Below are 12,202 nucleotides of genomic sequence, written 5' to 3' on the forward strand. Positions count from 1 at the left end.
TACAAGAAGACAACGAAAATTGGCCAACACAAGAAGAAGATTACAATACAAATATGGAGGAAAAGAGGGTGAAAGTTCATACAACTTCGGTCAAAAATAACTTTGATATTCTGGATAGGTTTTCCGATCTACCGAGGGCTTTGCGGGTTATATCCTATATTCTTCGGTTTTTCCAGAATACGCACCCAACAACTAAAGCCTCTTTTAAAAGGGATTCTCATTCGATAGCCTCTGACGAAATAGAAAAAACAACACGAAGATTGATAATAGTATGCCAAAGGCAACATTATCAAGAAGAGTACACAAATTTGAAGTCAGGAAAGCTAATAAATGGCAAGAGTGAGATTTTACCCCTGAACCCATATATAGATGAAGAAGGCATCATTCGAACTGGGGGGGGGGGGGGCGGACTGGGGCATCGAAAGACATGTCCCATAATGAAAGTCATCCCATTATCCTTCCTTACACTTGCAGGTTATCCAGACTTATAGTTCAATCCTCTCATGAGACCACCCTGCATGGAGGGAACCAGCTGATGCTACGTCATATCCGCACTCAGTACTGGATCCCACGCGTTAAAGTCATGATAAGGTCGGTTACCCACAACTGTAAAGTCTGCACTATTTACAGGAAGCGGACACAAACGCAACTTATGGGGATCCTTCCGAAAGAGCGCACCACCTTTACTAGGGCCTTCACAAACACTGGGGTAGATTTCGCGGGACCATTCGATATAAAATCCTACCGAGGGAGGGGATGTCGAATTTCAAAAGGATATGTTTGCCTGTTTGTCTGCTTTTCGACGAAAGCCATCCATCTCGAAGCGACAAACGACCTTAGTACCGGGTCCTTCCTAGCTGCCTTCGCCAGATTTGTATCCAGACGAGGCTGTCCAAAAAACGTTTACTCCGACAATGGTACTAACTTTGTCGGAGCTTCTCGATCTTTACGATCCGAGGTCAAAGCATTTCTGCGTGAAGCAAGGGACGGAACAGTGAATAAATATAGCCATCACATTTTAGAATGGCATTTTATACCGCCAAGCGCCCCTCACATGGGAGGTTTGTGGGAAGCGGGGGTAAAAAGTTTTAAGACCCACTTTAGAAATATCGCGTTGGATCATAAATATACTTTCGAAGAGTTTACAACCCTCTTATGTCGAATTGAGGCCTGCCTCAACTCGAGACCTCTAAGTCCCTCATCCAACGACCCTTCCGACCTGGAGCCGCTTACTCCAGGCCATTTTCTCGTAGGTGGACATCTAGCTCCACCTGAACTCGACTGTAGTGAAAACCCTGCCTCCATTGTAAACCGATGGCAAAAGATGAAAGCCCTTCATCAAACCTTTTGCAAAAGATGGAAAACGGGATATCTCACCGAGATCCAGAAACGGTATAAATGGAAACATCCACAATCCAACTTAAAACCCGGGGACCTAGTCGTCATCAAGGAGGATAACCTACAACCGAACGAGTGGAAAATGGGGAGAGTCGTCAACACACACCCAGGTTCCGATAACCGTGTACGTGTTGTTGACGTTCATACAATGAAGGGACAAATTACGAGACCAATCGCGAAATTGGTACTACTTCCGCCCAACGACAAGGAAAATGAACTTTAATAGTCCATATCCCTTTATTCCAGATAACCCTGCTCTCATTCCCCTGAACAAGGCCAACATACCCTAACGCAGACTCACTATCTGCCCCAGAATACAATTGAATTAGCAACCACACATTCAAACTTAAAAGTATTTTCGAATATAAAATTAAGATACACGTCGTAAAGGTGTAAAAGTGCAAATAAATGTTTAACGAGCCGGCCCAATAAAACCGCACGGCGTTCTTTGCCCTAACCCAAATAAGCATGCGTTGCGACAATGTAACGCATGTGTGCAAACGTCGAATCTAAATGTTACGCAGAACAAAAATTGGAAATCGAGTTAGTTTTTCACGCAGCAAATTCAACTTGGGTTGCTCTCATGTAACTTGTATGTACATGAGACATTTTTTGACTGGGTTGGCTGTAAGAAACACAAGGTGGTGTTCTGAATTGCAATCCGGCCTGTTCTGGATTCCGACTCGCTTTGAAAGGTCAGGCGGGGTTGATTCCGAGTCGATTTCTTTTTGGTGTTCTCAGTTCCGATTTAAACAAATCGATTCGAAGCTGATTTCGTATCGTTTTTCATATCGAGTCGATAATAAAGCGAAACAGCTGTTTTTATTTATTTTGGTTTTAGTTAAATTAAAATTGTGCAAAAATTTGAACAAAATGCCAGCACCAATGGTTTTCGGAAATGCAGAGGCAACAAGACAATTGCAATTGTGCATAAAAAAAAAAAAAAAAAAACGCTAAAGAATCGATCGATCGAAATTGAGAACACGTCACCTTGCTTTCGACCGGAATTGCTTTGCTTGGGTGGGACAATTTTTTGATAGGAGTTTTCAAATTGAGATTTATTATACTAAATAAACAAATATTCCCGCAAAACGTTGTAATAAATCTTCCAAATAAAATGAATAATTTAATAAAACTTATTTGTGGGGAAAATAATGTAAGGATCTGTGCTTAATGGGCTAAATACTTTCGATTCCGGAGAACCGGTCCGAATAACTTAAATCTCAGTTTGAATATCCTAATATTTTCCACATAAGACAATTAAAAGCGGAACATTAAACTAAAATAAAGTGACTAACACAAAAGGGTATTAACTCAGATTTATGCACACTATCCTTTGCGCATTGCATTCCAACCAAAGAAATTTGGCAAACTATTTGGAACATACTAGAACCGGGAGACTTGGGTGTTGAAGTATTGGGCATCAAAATCAACATTTCAGACGCTATTTTATAGTTTTTTTTTTTTAATAAAATGCATTTTCAAACCCTACTCATACGTACATCTATCTTCAACTTAAGTATGCTTTGTGAATTTATTTCAAGAGAGTAGCTAAACCCCTGGAGCCTACTAAAGAATTTGGCATCGCGGACTTCGTTTATTCTTTCAGCAAATCGGGATAAAGAATTTTTGAAAAGAAGAAAAGCTGCACCCATCTCGGGTAACTTAACAACTTGAGGTCAATTTGAAGCATGCCCGACTTGGGCCATTTTATTTAAATTCATGGTTCTTTTCTAATTTTTGGGAAAAAGTTATGCGTAGAGAGCATGTAAAAGGCAAAAAATCAACAAATTAATCTGGCTCAGGATCCTTGCAACGAGATGATGGCGTATCTGAGCAACATTATGGCTCATTACCGCGAGAGATTTCGAATCTTAATTTACTACTACTCACCTGATCGATATCCAAATAATAGCGTCCCCCTTCGACCGCTCCTTGTATATCATAATGCAGCGCTGCAGCTTCTGACGTTGGTACGTTGCCATCGTCGGGCAATAGCGAAAGAGTTGTATGAGTTAGCCATGTTGATTACACAATCTTCCCTCAGAAAAAAAAAGAATATAATTATATTAATAAGCCTTCAGTACCTCCAAGATGTAATTTTATACACACCTACGCTTCCTTTGTGTGATATCCACCGGCAAATGTAGGACAGACCTGGCTGGGATTGACTCAACCTTGATTATTTGAATTGAATGAGCTCGCGCACGATGACGAGCACCCATATCACGATAACATTGTTTAACTGCACCACCAACTTTCAAATCACGATACTCGCGGTACATGATGTGCGCACCAGAACGCGAATCATAACGCAACCAAATGCCGAAGTTCTTTATTTTGGTTGGAGAAGTCTCATACACCTGTTTCGGCGATACAATTTCACCGATGGTCTTTTTTTATCTAATTCAGCAGTAGTAAAAAGTCGTCACCTTGATTTTTATCAAAATCGCTGGGATTGCAAAATTCGCAGTGATCAGTATCCAAGGCGCCAGGTGCACAATTATGATGATATGCATGTCCGCATAGGAAAATAATAATATCTTTAAGCGGTGCCATATTTTCGTTCGTACTAATAATCGATCGATGACATTTCAAACAATACTCGGAGGCCGAAGCATAACGGGCACGATTTTGTGTATTTACTACTTTTTCATGTTGCTTATAATAGAATTCAAATTGTACTTTTTGCATGCTTTTACGAATTTTCACCTGCAAACGATAATCCCACAAAAGCTTTACTACAGCATTTCGTAAGCCTGGTATACTTTGACCAAGCTTGATTTTTTCAACAACTGCGACTGGATCCACATAGTCAACTATGCCATCCAGCAGTTTCAATACAATTCCCGGATCTTTAACAGACTCATCAATCAATATATTCCATAAGTCCGAGTCGTTATGCTCTTTACAAAACTCAATAGCCATTTCAATATTTTTTATCTTCTCTATAATAATATTTAATGCTTCTATCGTATTACCCATTTGACCCAACAAATACACCATTTCAGGATAGAATAATTCCCGCTTACATACGTCTAATGCTTCTTGCATTGGATAGTGATTTGATTCTTTTAAAAATGGTAATAGTTTTTCACGTTCGTATTTTGCATATAAATTCACTAATTTCCAATGGTATTTGCCACTTTTATCAAATTTATCCAATTCATCCAAATACCAATATACATAAATACTCTTGATTTTGTTCCAATTGTTGTACAACAATTTCTGGTGAAATTTTATTTTTTTCAAATAAAATCTTAAAATCACGCTCCCGATCTAACTGTATGAGTGGTATAATCATTTTATGTATTGCATCATAAAGATCATAACGTCGTATCATTTCAAATACGTCGGCATTTTGTAACTTTATGTACATTCTTAATGCACTTTCATAGTCGCGCTGATGTAAATAAAGTATTGCCAAAGCTTCCAGTAATTCATTTGCATTTTGCTTACGAAAATTGTCATGAATTGCATTAATGACCGCAGTGCAATTGTATAAATGTGATGGCCATTCCTTGATAAGATTCAAAAATCCTTTGGCATCGTATTTTAAATACTCATATAGTACCATCTCGTACACCTGTGGATCAAGCTTACAATCATCGGCGGTAGGTGGATAAGCGCTAACTGAATGTAATTGTTGGCACCTAACAAATTTGAAAACTTCCTCCTCCCAAAGTGATTTTTATTGCCCAATACGCGCAGACATAATTCCGCAGCTTCGTCGTACTGCTTCTGTGCGAGTAGATGATTTATGTACAATTTGGCCACAGACAGCAATGATGTGCTACCGCCATGTGTTGATATAACTTCCATTGCCTCTTCAAATTTACGATGGTCGATCAACCATTTAACTCTGTCCTCTGTTTCATATAGGCTAGCAACAACTATATCCTTTGGTGCAACAATGAAGTACCGATTTTCATCAATGATACAACCCAAACTATAATCATTAACCGTATATTCCTGATAACCACGCAATGAAAGATTGTCAGTACAAATCTCCTCACAAGAATTCAGTTTATGTTCCATAACGTAAAGCACTGGTCTCAATGACTTACGCTCTGCATCCTTTTCTTTCGGGCAACCCAATACCACCAATTGGTTAGATGTAAGTGGCGCCAATCCAGAAATATAGAAGTTTGTTTGAAAAGTTGATATTGGGTCTACTATATAACCGGGCAATTCTCTGGAAGCAACTTCAACTGAATTTCGTCTACGTATAACACAGATGCGTATTGTATCGACCCAACCTATAAGCAACGTAGTTGCATTTGACCAGCGAAAATTACAACGAAAATTCTCCAAGCGTGCGTTAGTTGGTTCTTCCCATTTCATGAGGCCAATTGAACATTTTTCATTTAAATCATAAACACGTACGCCTAGATAACTGGCCCATGCTATAAAGGATCCATTCCAACATACTGATAGAACGTAGCCTTCGGCGCTATATAGAACAGTTGATTTAAGTTTTTTAAGGAAATTTTTCTCATAAAGCGTTAGTTTATCGTCACCTACAACAAATCGTTTTCCAGCCGTTATTTTAGGATCCGGATCCAAAGCGACGGCTTTTATTGATTTACCAAAACTTAAATTTTGATTATTTTCATCGCTGAATATGCCAGTTATATTTACCTTGCCATCATCAGAACAAGTAGCTATGTACTCGGCCTTTGCGTCAACATCTATATTATTGACAGCGACAGTGTGTGAAAATTCGTTTGGTTTATCCCCCGAGAGATGTGAAGTCACTGTATTACCTTGATGGTCAAATAAATAAATACGACCCAGAAATGTGCCAAACATCAAAAACTTTGGGTGCGCCGCACTACATGTAACAACATCTGTATTAAGCATTTTACGCAAATCATTGGCAATACGATGATATTTAAACTTGGGCTCGATTTCATCTTCAGTACTTTCGGTTTCTGTAGCGCTGTTATTAGTTGGCTCTTGCTCGGCAGCCATACCTGAAATGTGCAAATGAACTTTTTTTGAACTTTTTCAATTAACGCAAGAAGTACCAAAAAACGCGATTTGGCCACAATGTTATCCGGGGCAAAGATACGCATTTCGTACAGTGGAGTTTGTGGCTCCTTCTCGGTTGGCAATTTGCGGCTAAGCACTTCGTATTCCGTCAAATCTCCCTTGGACTTCATTTTGGCAGCGTTTAGAGAAAACGACACGTAGAGTACGACCGTCCTAAAAATATTCTTTCCGGCAAACGCAGCAAACCCATTTCTCAGGAACGGGGTCAGGCGAAGGACACGGATTTGGTTCTATACCTTCCCGGGGGAGGAGAGTATGGCGCAGACCCACTGCAAGGATCTGCTGGGAGGATGACAATTTGTGGGAGGTCCGCCTGCTCATTACCCTCTACTCCCGTGTGGACTGGGACTCAGGGCAACAGTACTACGTTGTCTGCTCCTAATTGATTCAGCTTTTCTACGCACTCAAAGACCAGTGCTGACTTTATTTCGAACGCCGCCATTGCCTTTAGTGGGGCCTGACTGTCTGACTCAGTATGGCAATTGTTTCATTGTAGTATTAGCGCTTAAGGTTCAGCTTAGCGCACTAAGTTATAACGGATGTGCTTTTAGAGGTTCTGATATTTTGGATCTGGGTCCGAAGACCAATGCCCAATGCCCTCTGGCGTCTTCGAGTCATCTATGTACCATACGATCTTGAGCAGACTAGTAATACATTGCACCCGCCCATACTTATACAGCCGTACCAAGAGACGGAGCAGCCCATTACATATTGGCACAACCGGGGCACTGCTGGACATCTAATCTATATTAAAGCTATGCATCCAAAAGTGTTTGTACCAGTGGCTGGTGCACATCGAACTGGACCAATGTATGCTATATTGATGCCTGCACAAACACCAAGCAATATTTATGTAAATAATGTTACTGCTAATGTCAATTTGCACGGTTGAGCACATACAGTACCTACGTTTATATAAGGTGGAACACCGCACTACCTACATGGGAACGTAGCCACCGATCAGATTGTAAGAGATCACTTTAAATATGTTATTCATAAACACTTATTCTTATATGTTCATTATTATTAAAAAGAGAGGACTGTAGACTCATAACGGGTATTCTGACTGGACACTGCCTTCTGGCGTCCCATGCCTCTAAATTACGCTTGGTCAGTGATAGCAGATGTAGGAAGTGCGGGTTGGAGGAAGAAACGATCGAACACATTCTGTGCTCGTGCCTTGCGCTTGCCAGACTAAGACTCCAGCTACTAGGTGTGATACAGCTGGCAGGTCTAGAAGCAGCAAGTGGCTTAAATCCTAGGAATCTTCTAGTATTTGTCAAGAGGACGGAGTTATTTTATAACATAGGTTGTTTATAGGGGTTTAAGCTTGGTCATTAAAACAAACTTCTGGTAACACGACGGACTCATTCAGTCTATCTGAGGTCCTCATGAACCGGCCAGTTCAACCTAACCTATATTTTGTTTTTTACTTTAGAATCAACCGGTTAATTAAGCGACGTCAGCTCACTAAGCGCCTTGAAATGTAGATCCATAAGGAACATGGGATTGCCAGAGCCTCGGCAGTTAAAGAAACAGGATTCGCCAAGGGTAGGCGAGGTTGAAAATTGGATGGGAGAAGCTAAATATTGCGCTGGCAACCCATTGAAAGGGTTGTGGCTACACAACCCCTTGAATCAATTTGGTATTTTAATCGCCTCTTATGACAGGCATACCTACCGCGGGTATACTCTAACCGCTGGAGCCATGAGAAGCGTGAGTGACCTTGGGTGTCCCAAGGCAAGTTCCGTCGTGCCTGGTGTTGTTGAGTGAGCGGCCAGACAGCAGCGTGCAACAAATGCAACATTCAGGAGGATACCCTTGTCGAGCCCATAAAATCTGGGAAAATTGGATGTACTGGTCGGATGCAGCAAACGAGTATATCCTGTATTAGCATATGATCAACTTGGAGACAACCAAACGTTTATTTTCCTGTCCAACAGGGAACTAGTGCTAGACCCTGCTGCTAAAGAAGGATAGGCGTAGTCATATCAATTCGTTCCCGGGTTACTCGGGGAAAGCAGTTTTAGCAGTACTTTTCCAGTTTTAGCAGTACTGCACATCCATACAAGAACTTCGGATAATGAATTAAACAGTCATCTGCATTTGTTTGTTTTTGTAGCACGTCTAATTTACTTCCTAACATCAATCAATTATCCCTTGTTATAATTTTGTGTTCTCTATGAATGCAACAGCGTAGTATCTTCTGGTACCCCTGATTCTAGTTATCTGAAATCTCCTTGAGTCCCTTGTGCCTTTGGCCTCTCAGAAAAGAGCTAATTGTGGAGCCCTATTTATAGAACACTTTTCGGGTTAAATATATTAAAAACTTTAATTTATCCTTACTGATATTAGTTTCTTTCTCATTCTAGGTAATTTGATCTTGACGATGTGCGCATAGCAATATTCCAAATATTCCAGCTGTGGCTGAAGGAAGAACATAAATTTGCTCAAATTATAAGAAAACTGCGACAACTATCCCTCCGCCTTTTTATTACCACATATAAGGCGCTAAAAAGCATACTATGGGAGAGGGTCAAGACCAAAGGCTCAATATCACCTGTAAATCGACTTTGATAGCACGAATTGGGGCTTCCGGTATTATGCCTACAAACCTCATAGGGCTCTGCAAACTGATGTTGAACAATACCACCAGCGCAGGAAAAATTGGGCATCATCACTGAACTTCGAAAGTTTCAGAAAGGGCACAACTATAAATAGACGTTAATGTACTTAATTCGCTTGTACATATCAATATACACATATGTAAAGTTCACTAGAGTAATAAGGGAATAATTTAAATTGTAAAAAAACATTGTATATATGAATTATTTATAATTAAATATTATCTGAACATAAAGGACGCTTTTCATTCATGGAAAAAGTGATTTGACAGAAGGTAGCCGGTACGGGTAACCGCCAAGCCAGTTACCCGTGTTGTTGTTGTTGCATATGTTTTGGTTAGCGATAACGAAAACATACTTAATGAACTAACTTCAAAATGTAAATAACATCGAGCGAGAAGGAATGTCGAAAACACAATAGGTAAGAGCGAGAAAGTGAGTCACGTACACTATTTTGAGAGAGCGCGTTACTTTTTTCACGACAGCAATGTAAAAGTCATTAAGACGATAATTGGTGACCAAGTGATCGGTGACGATTAAGTAATCGATTAGGTAACGAGTACCTGTCTTGAAGGGTCTTTGTTTCGAGAGAGGGCTGTCAAAATGCACATATTTTATAACATTTGTCAATGATGCCACTCCAAACAAAAATTAATAGATCTGAATATAGGGATTTTTGACATACATTTCGGCGATTATATTTTCAATCATTAAATGGTATCAAGATCTTTGATATCGGTTGATCCGTTCCGTAGTTATCACAGCCAAAAGTACCATAACATCAAAAATAAAGAGATGCATCTACTTAAAATTAAAAAAAAGGAAAAATACACCATTTTAGTTTTTGGATACGTTATATACATATGGGGTATTCCATCCCATTTCGACCAATTTTGAACCCAACCCCTTTAGAATTGGCTGAAAGTGTTTCTTCTTTTTCTAGCTTACGAAAGACGTTTTTCAGAATTTTTTCAAATTTTTTCATCCAACTTAAAAAAAGTTATGAATTTTAAAAAAAACACCGTTTTTGTTTTCAAAATGCTATAAATTTTTCAAAAATTGACCGTTTGGGATCTTCTTTTTTTTTAAATTTGTTTTTAAATGTACTTTTCGGAAAAAATACAAAAAAATGTTTAAAGTTTTTTTTTTCAATTTTTCAGTTTTTCAAGATTTTTCGATTTTCGCCATTTTTTTTTTCTCATAAAAAACGTCAATCAATTCTGCATCTGCATTTTAAAAATCATTTTCTTACATTCTTTTGTTATATAAATAAAATTGATAAAAAAAAATTTTTTATTTTTGAAAATTTTTTTTCAAATGAATAAAAAAATTATAAAAAAAAATCGACCCACTCCGGGTTAGTGGAGACGATTGCAGAATTGACTGAAGTTTTTTATAAGAAAAAAAAATGGCGAAATTCGAAAAATCTCGAAAAACTGAAAAATTAAAAAAAAAATCTTTAAAATTTTTTTTGTATTTTTTCCGACAAGTACATTTAAAAACAAATTTTAAAAAAAAAAAGATCCCAAACGGTAAATTTTTGAAAAAGTTATATCATTTTGAAAACAAAAACGGTGTTTTTTTTTAATTCATTACTTTTTTTTGAGTTGGATGAAAAAATTTGAAAATATATTTTATTTTAAAACGCTTGGCCTTTGAAGTTTTTTCCAAGTTTAAAATTTTTTTTTTACAGTGTGTGTTTTCGAAAGCCGATCTGAATACCTTTCCAATGGTACCAAGATCTTTGATATCGGTTGAGCCATTCCGTAGTTATCACAGCTCAAAAGTACCTAGTAACTTCATTTTTCACGCATTTTTCACAACTTTGACACCCTGCCATGCCCTCAATTTTTCAAAAATACAATTTCTAAAAATGAGGTAGTGTTTGTATAGGTAAAGTGTACCTCTTTGCAAAATTTTATCAAAATCTGAGGGGGTCGGGTTCAAAATGTGCCTTTTTTTATATGAAATTCATCATATGTAAACGTGCTCTTAGTCACGAACTGATAGTTCCACCAATGTGGTCGGGAGCGCGACGGAGCAAGGGTGTGGGTACAGAATTGTCCGCAGATGTCTCCCTTTTGTTGCGCCCTCTCGCAATTTGGATAGGTGTCTGATCTGGGACTATCAGTTCGTGGCTGAGAAATTAAACATGTGGTAAGAGAATTGTCTCATATAAAAAGATATGGTGAACTAAAGTCGCAAGAGTTAGCATGAGAGCAATCGATTACCCTTCTTGTTGTTCAACATTCTTTGGCACAATGTATTTATTATTTAGTCAAGGACATGAGCCCTTTAAAAATAAACGCAAAATTCCATCGCCTATAAAATCTTATAGGTTAAATATGGTGTTTCGCCAATAAAGGTGCTGATTAAAAGATAAGATGCATTCAAATTGTAATTTTTGCCCAAGGATTGACATGCACCCTTTTAATAATAAAGTCCAAAATATAAGTGCAAAATTGATGCGCAGCTAGATTTTAAACACACTGATTTACACTACATGACCTGTTCAAACAAAATTTGTAACAAAAAATGCAAACAATCACGAGCAAGCACAAAACAAAATGCCAAATAAATAAATATTTTTCCGTCATTTCAGTTGTTTTACTAATTTCAATTCAAACGTTTATATTCAAAACAATTTTTGTGGATTATAAAATTGATTTTGGATGAAAAAATTCAATACGTGCGTTTGAACGTTTTTGAGATAAATCGCTGCATAGAGCTGCCAAAAATGTCTCATGCACATACAACTTGTATGAGAGCAACCCAAATTGAATTTACTGCGTGAAAACCTAACTCGATTTCCAATTTTTGTTCTGCGTGACATTTAGATTTGACGTTTGCACACATGCTTTACATTGTCGAAACGCATGCTTATTTGGGTTCGGGCAAAAAAACGCCGATTGTTTGCGTGCGCTAAAAAAACGCAGTGCGGTTTTATTAGGTTGGCATGTAAATCAGTTTGGGCAAAGATGACTTGATACCAAACTCTCTCATTTTTTGCGCTCTCACGAGGGATTTATCTAAAATTTTAGCTGGCAACAATCACAGATAAAATGAAAAACGTGCCAAAAATTTCGGTAAACTTTAGTTTGACCTACAACTGTAGAAATGCTTTC

At 38.3% G+C, this 12,202-nt stretch overlaps 1 pseudogene; it reads right to left on the bottom strand.

The window, feature by feature from the left end:
• Positions 1 to 3,801: 3,801 nt before the first annotated feature.
• LOC137237706 (vacuolar protein sorting-associated protein 41 homolog) overlaps positions 3,802 to 12,202 on the bottom strand; it is a 148,270-nt pseudogene continuing 139,869 nt past the window's right edge.

The sequence above is a fragment of the Eurosta solidaginis genome, chromosome 1 (assembly GCF_040869045.1).
Source record: "Eurosta solidaginis isolate ZX-2024a chromosome 1, ASM4086904v1, whole genome shotgun sequence".
NCBI lineage: Eukaryota > Metazoa > Arthropoda > Insecta > Diptera > Tephritidae > Eurosta > Eurosta solidaginis.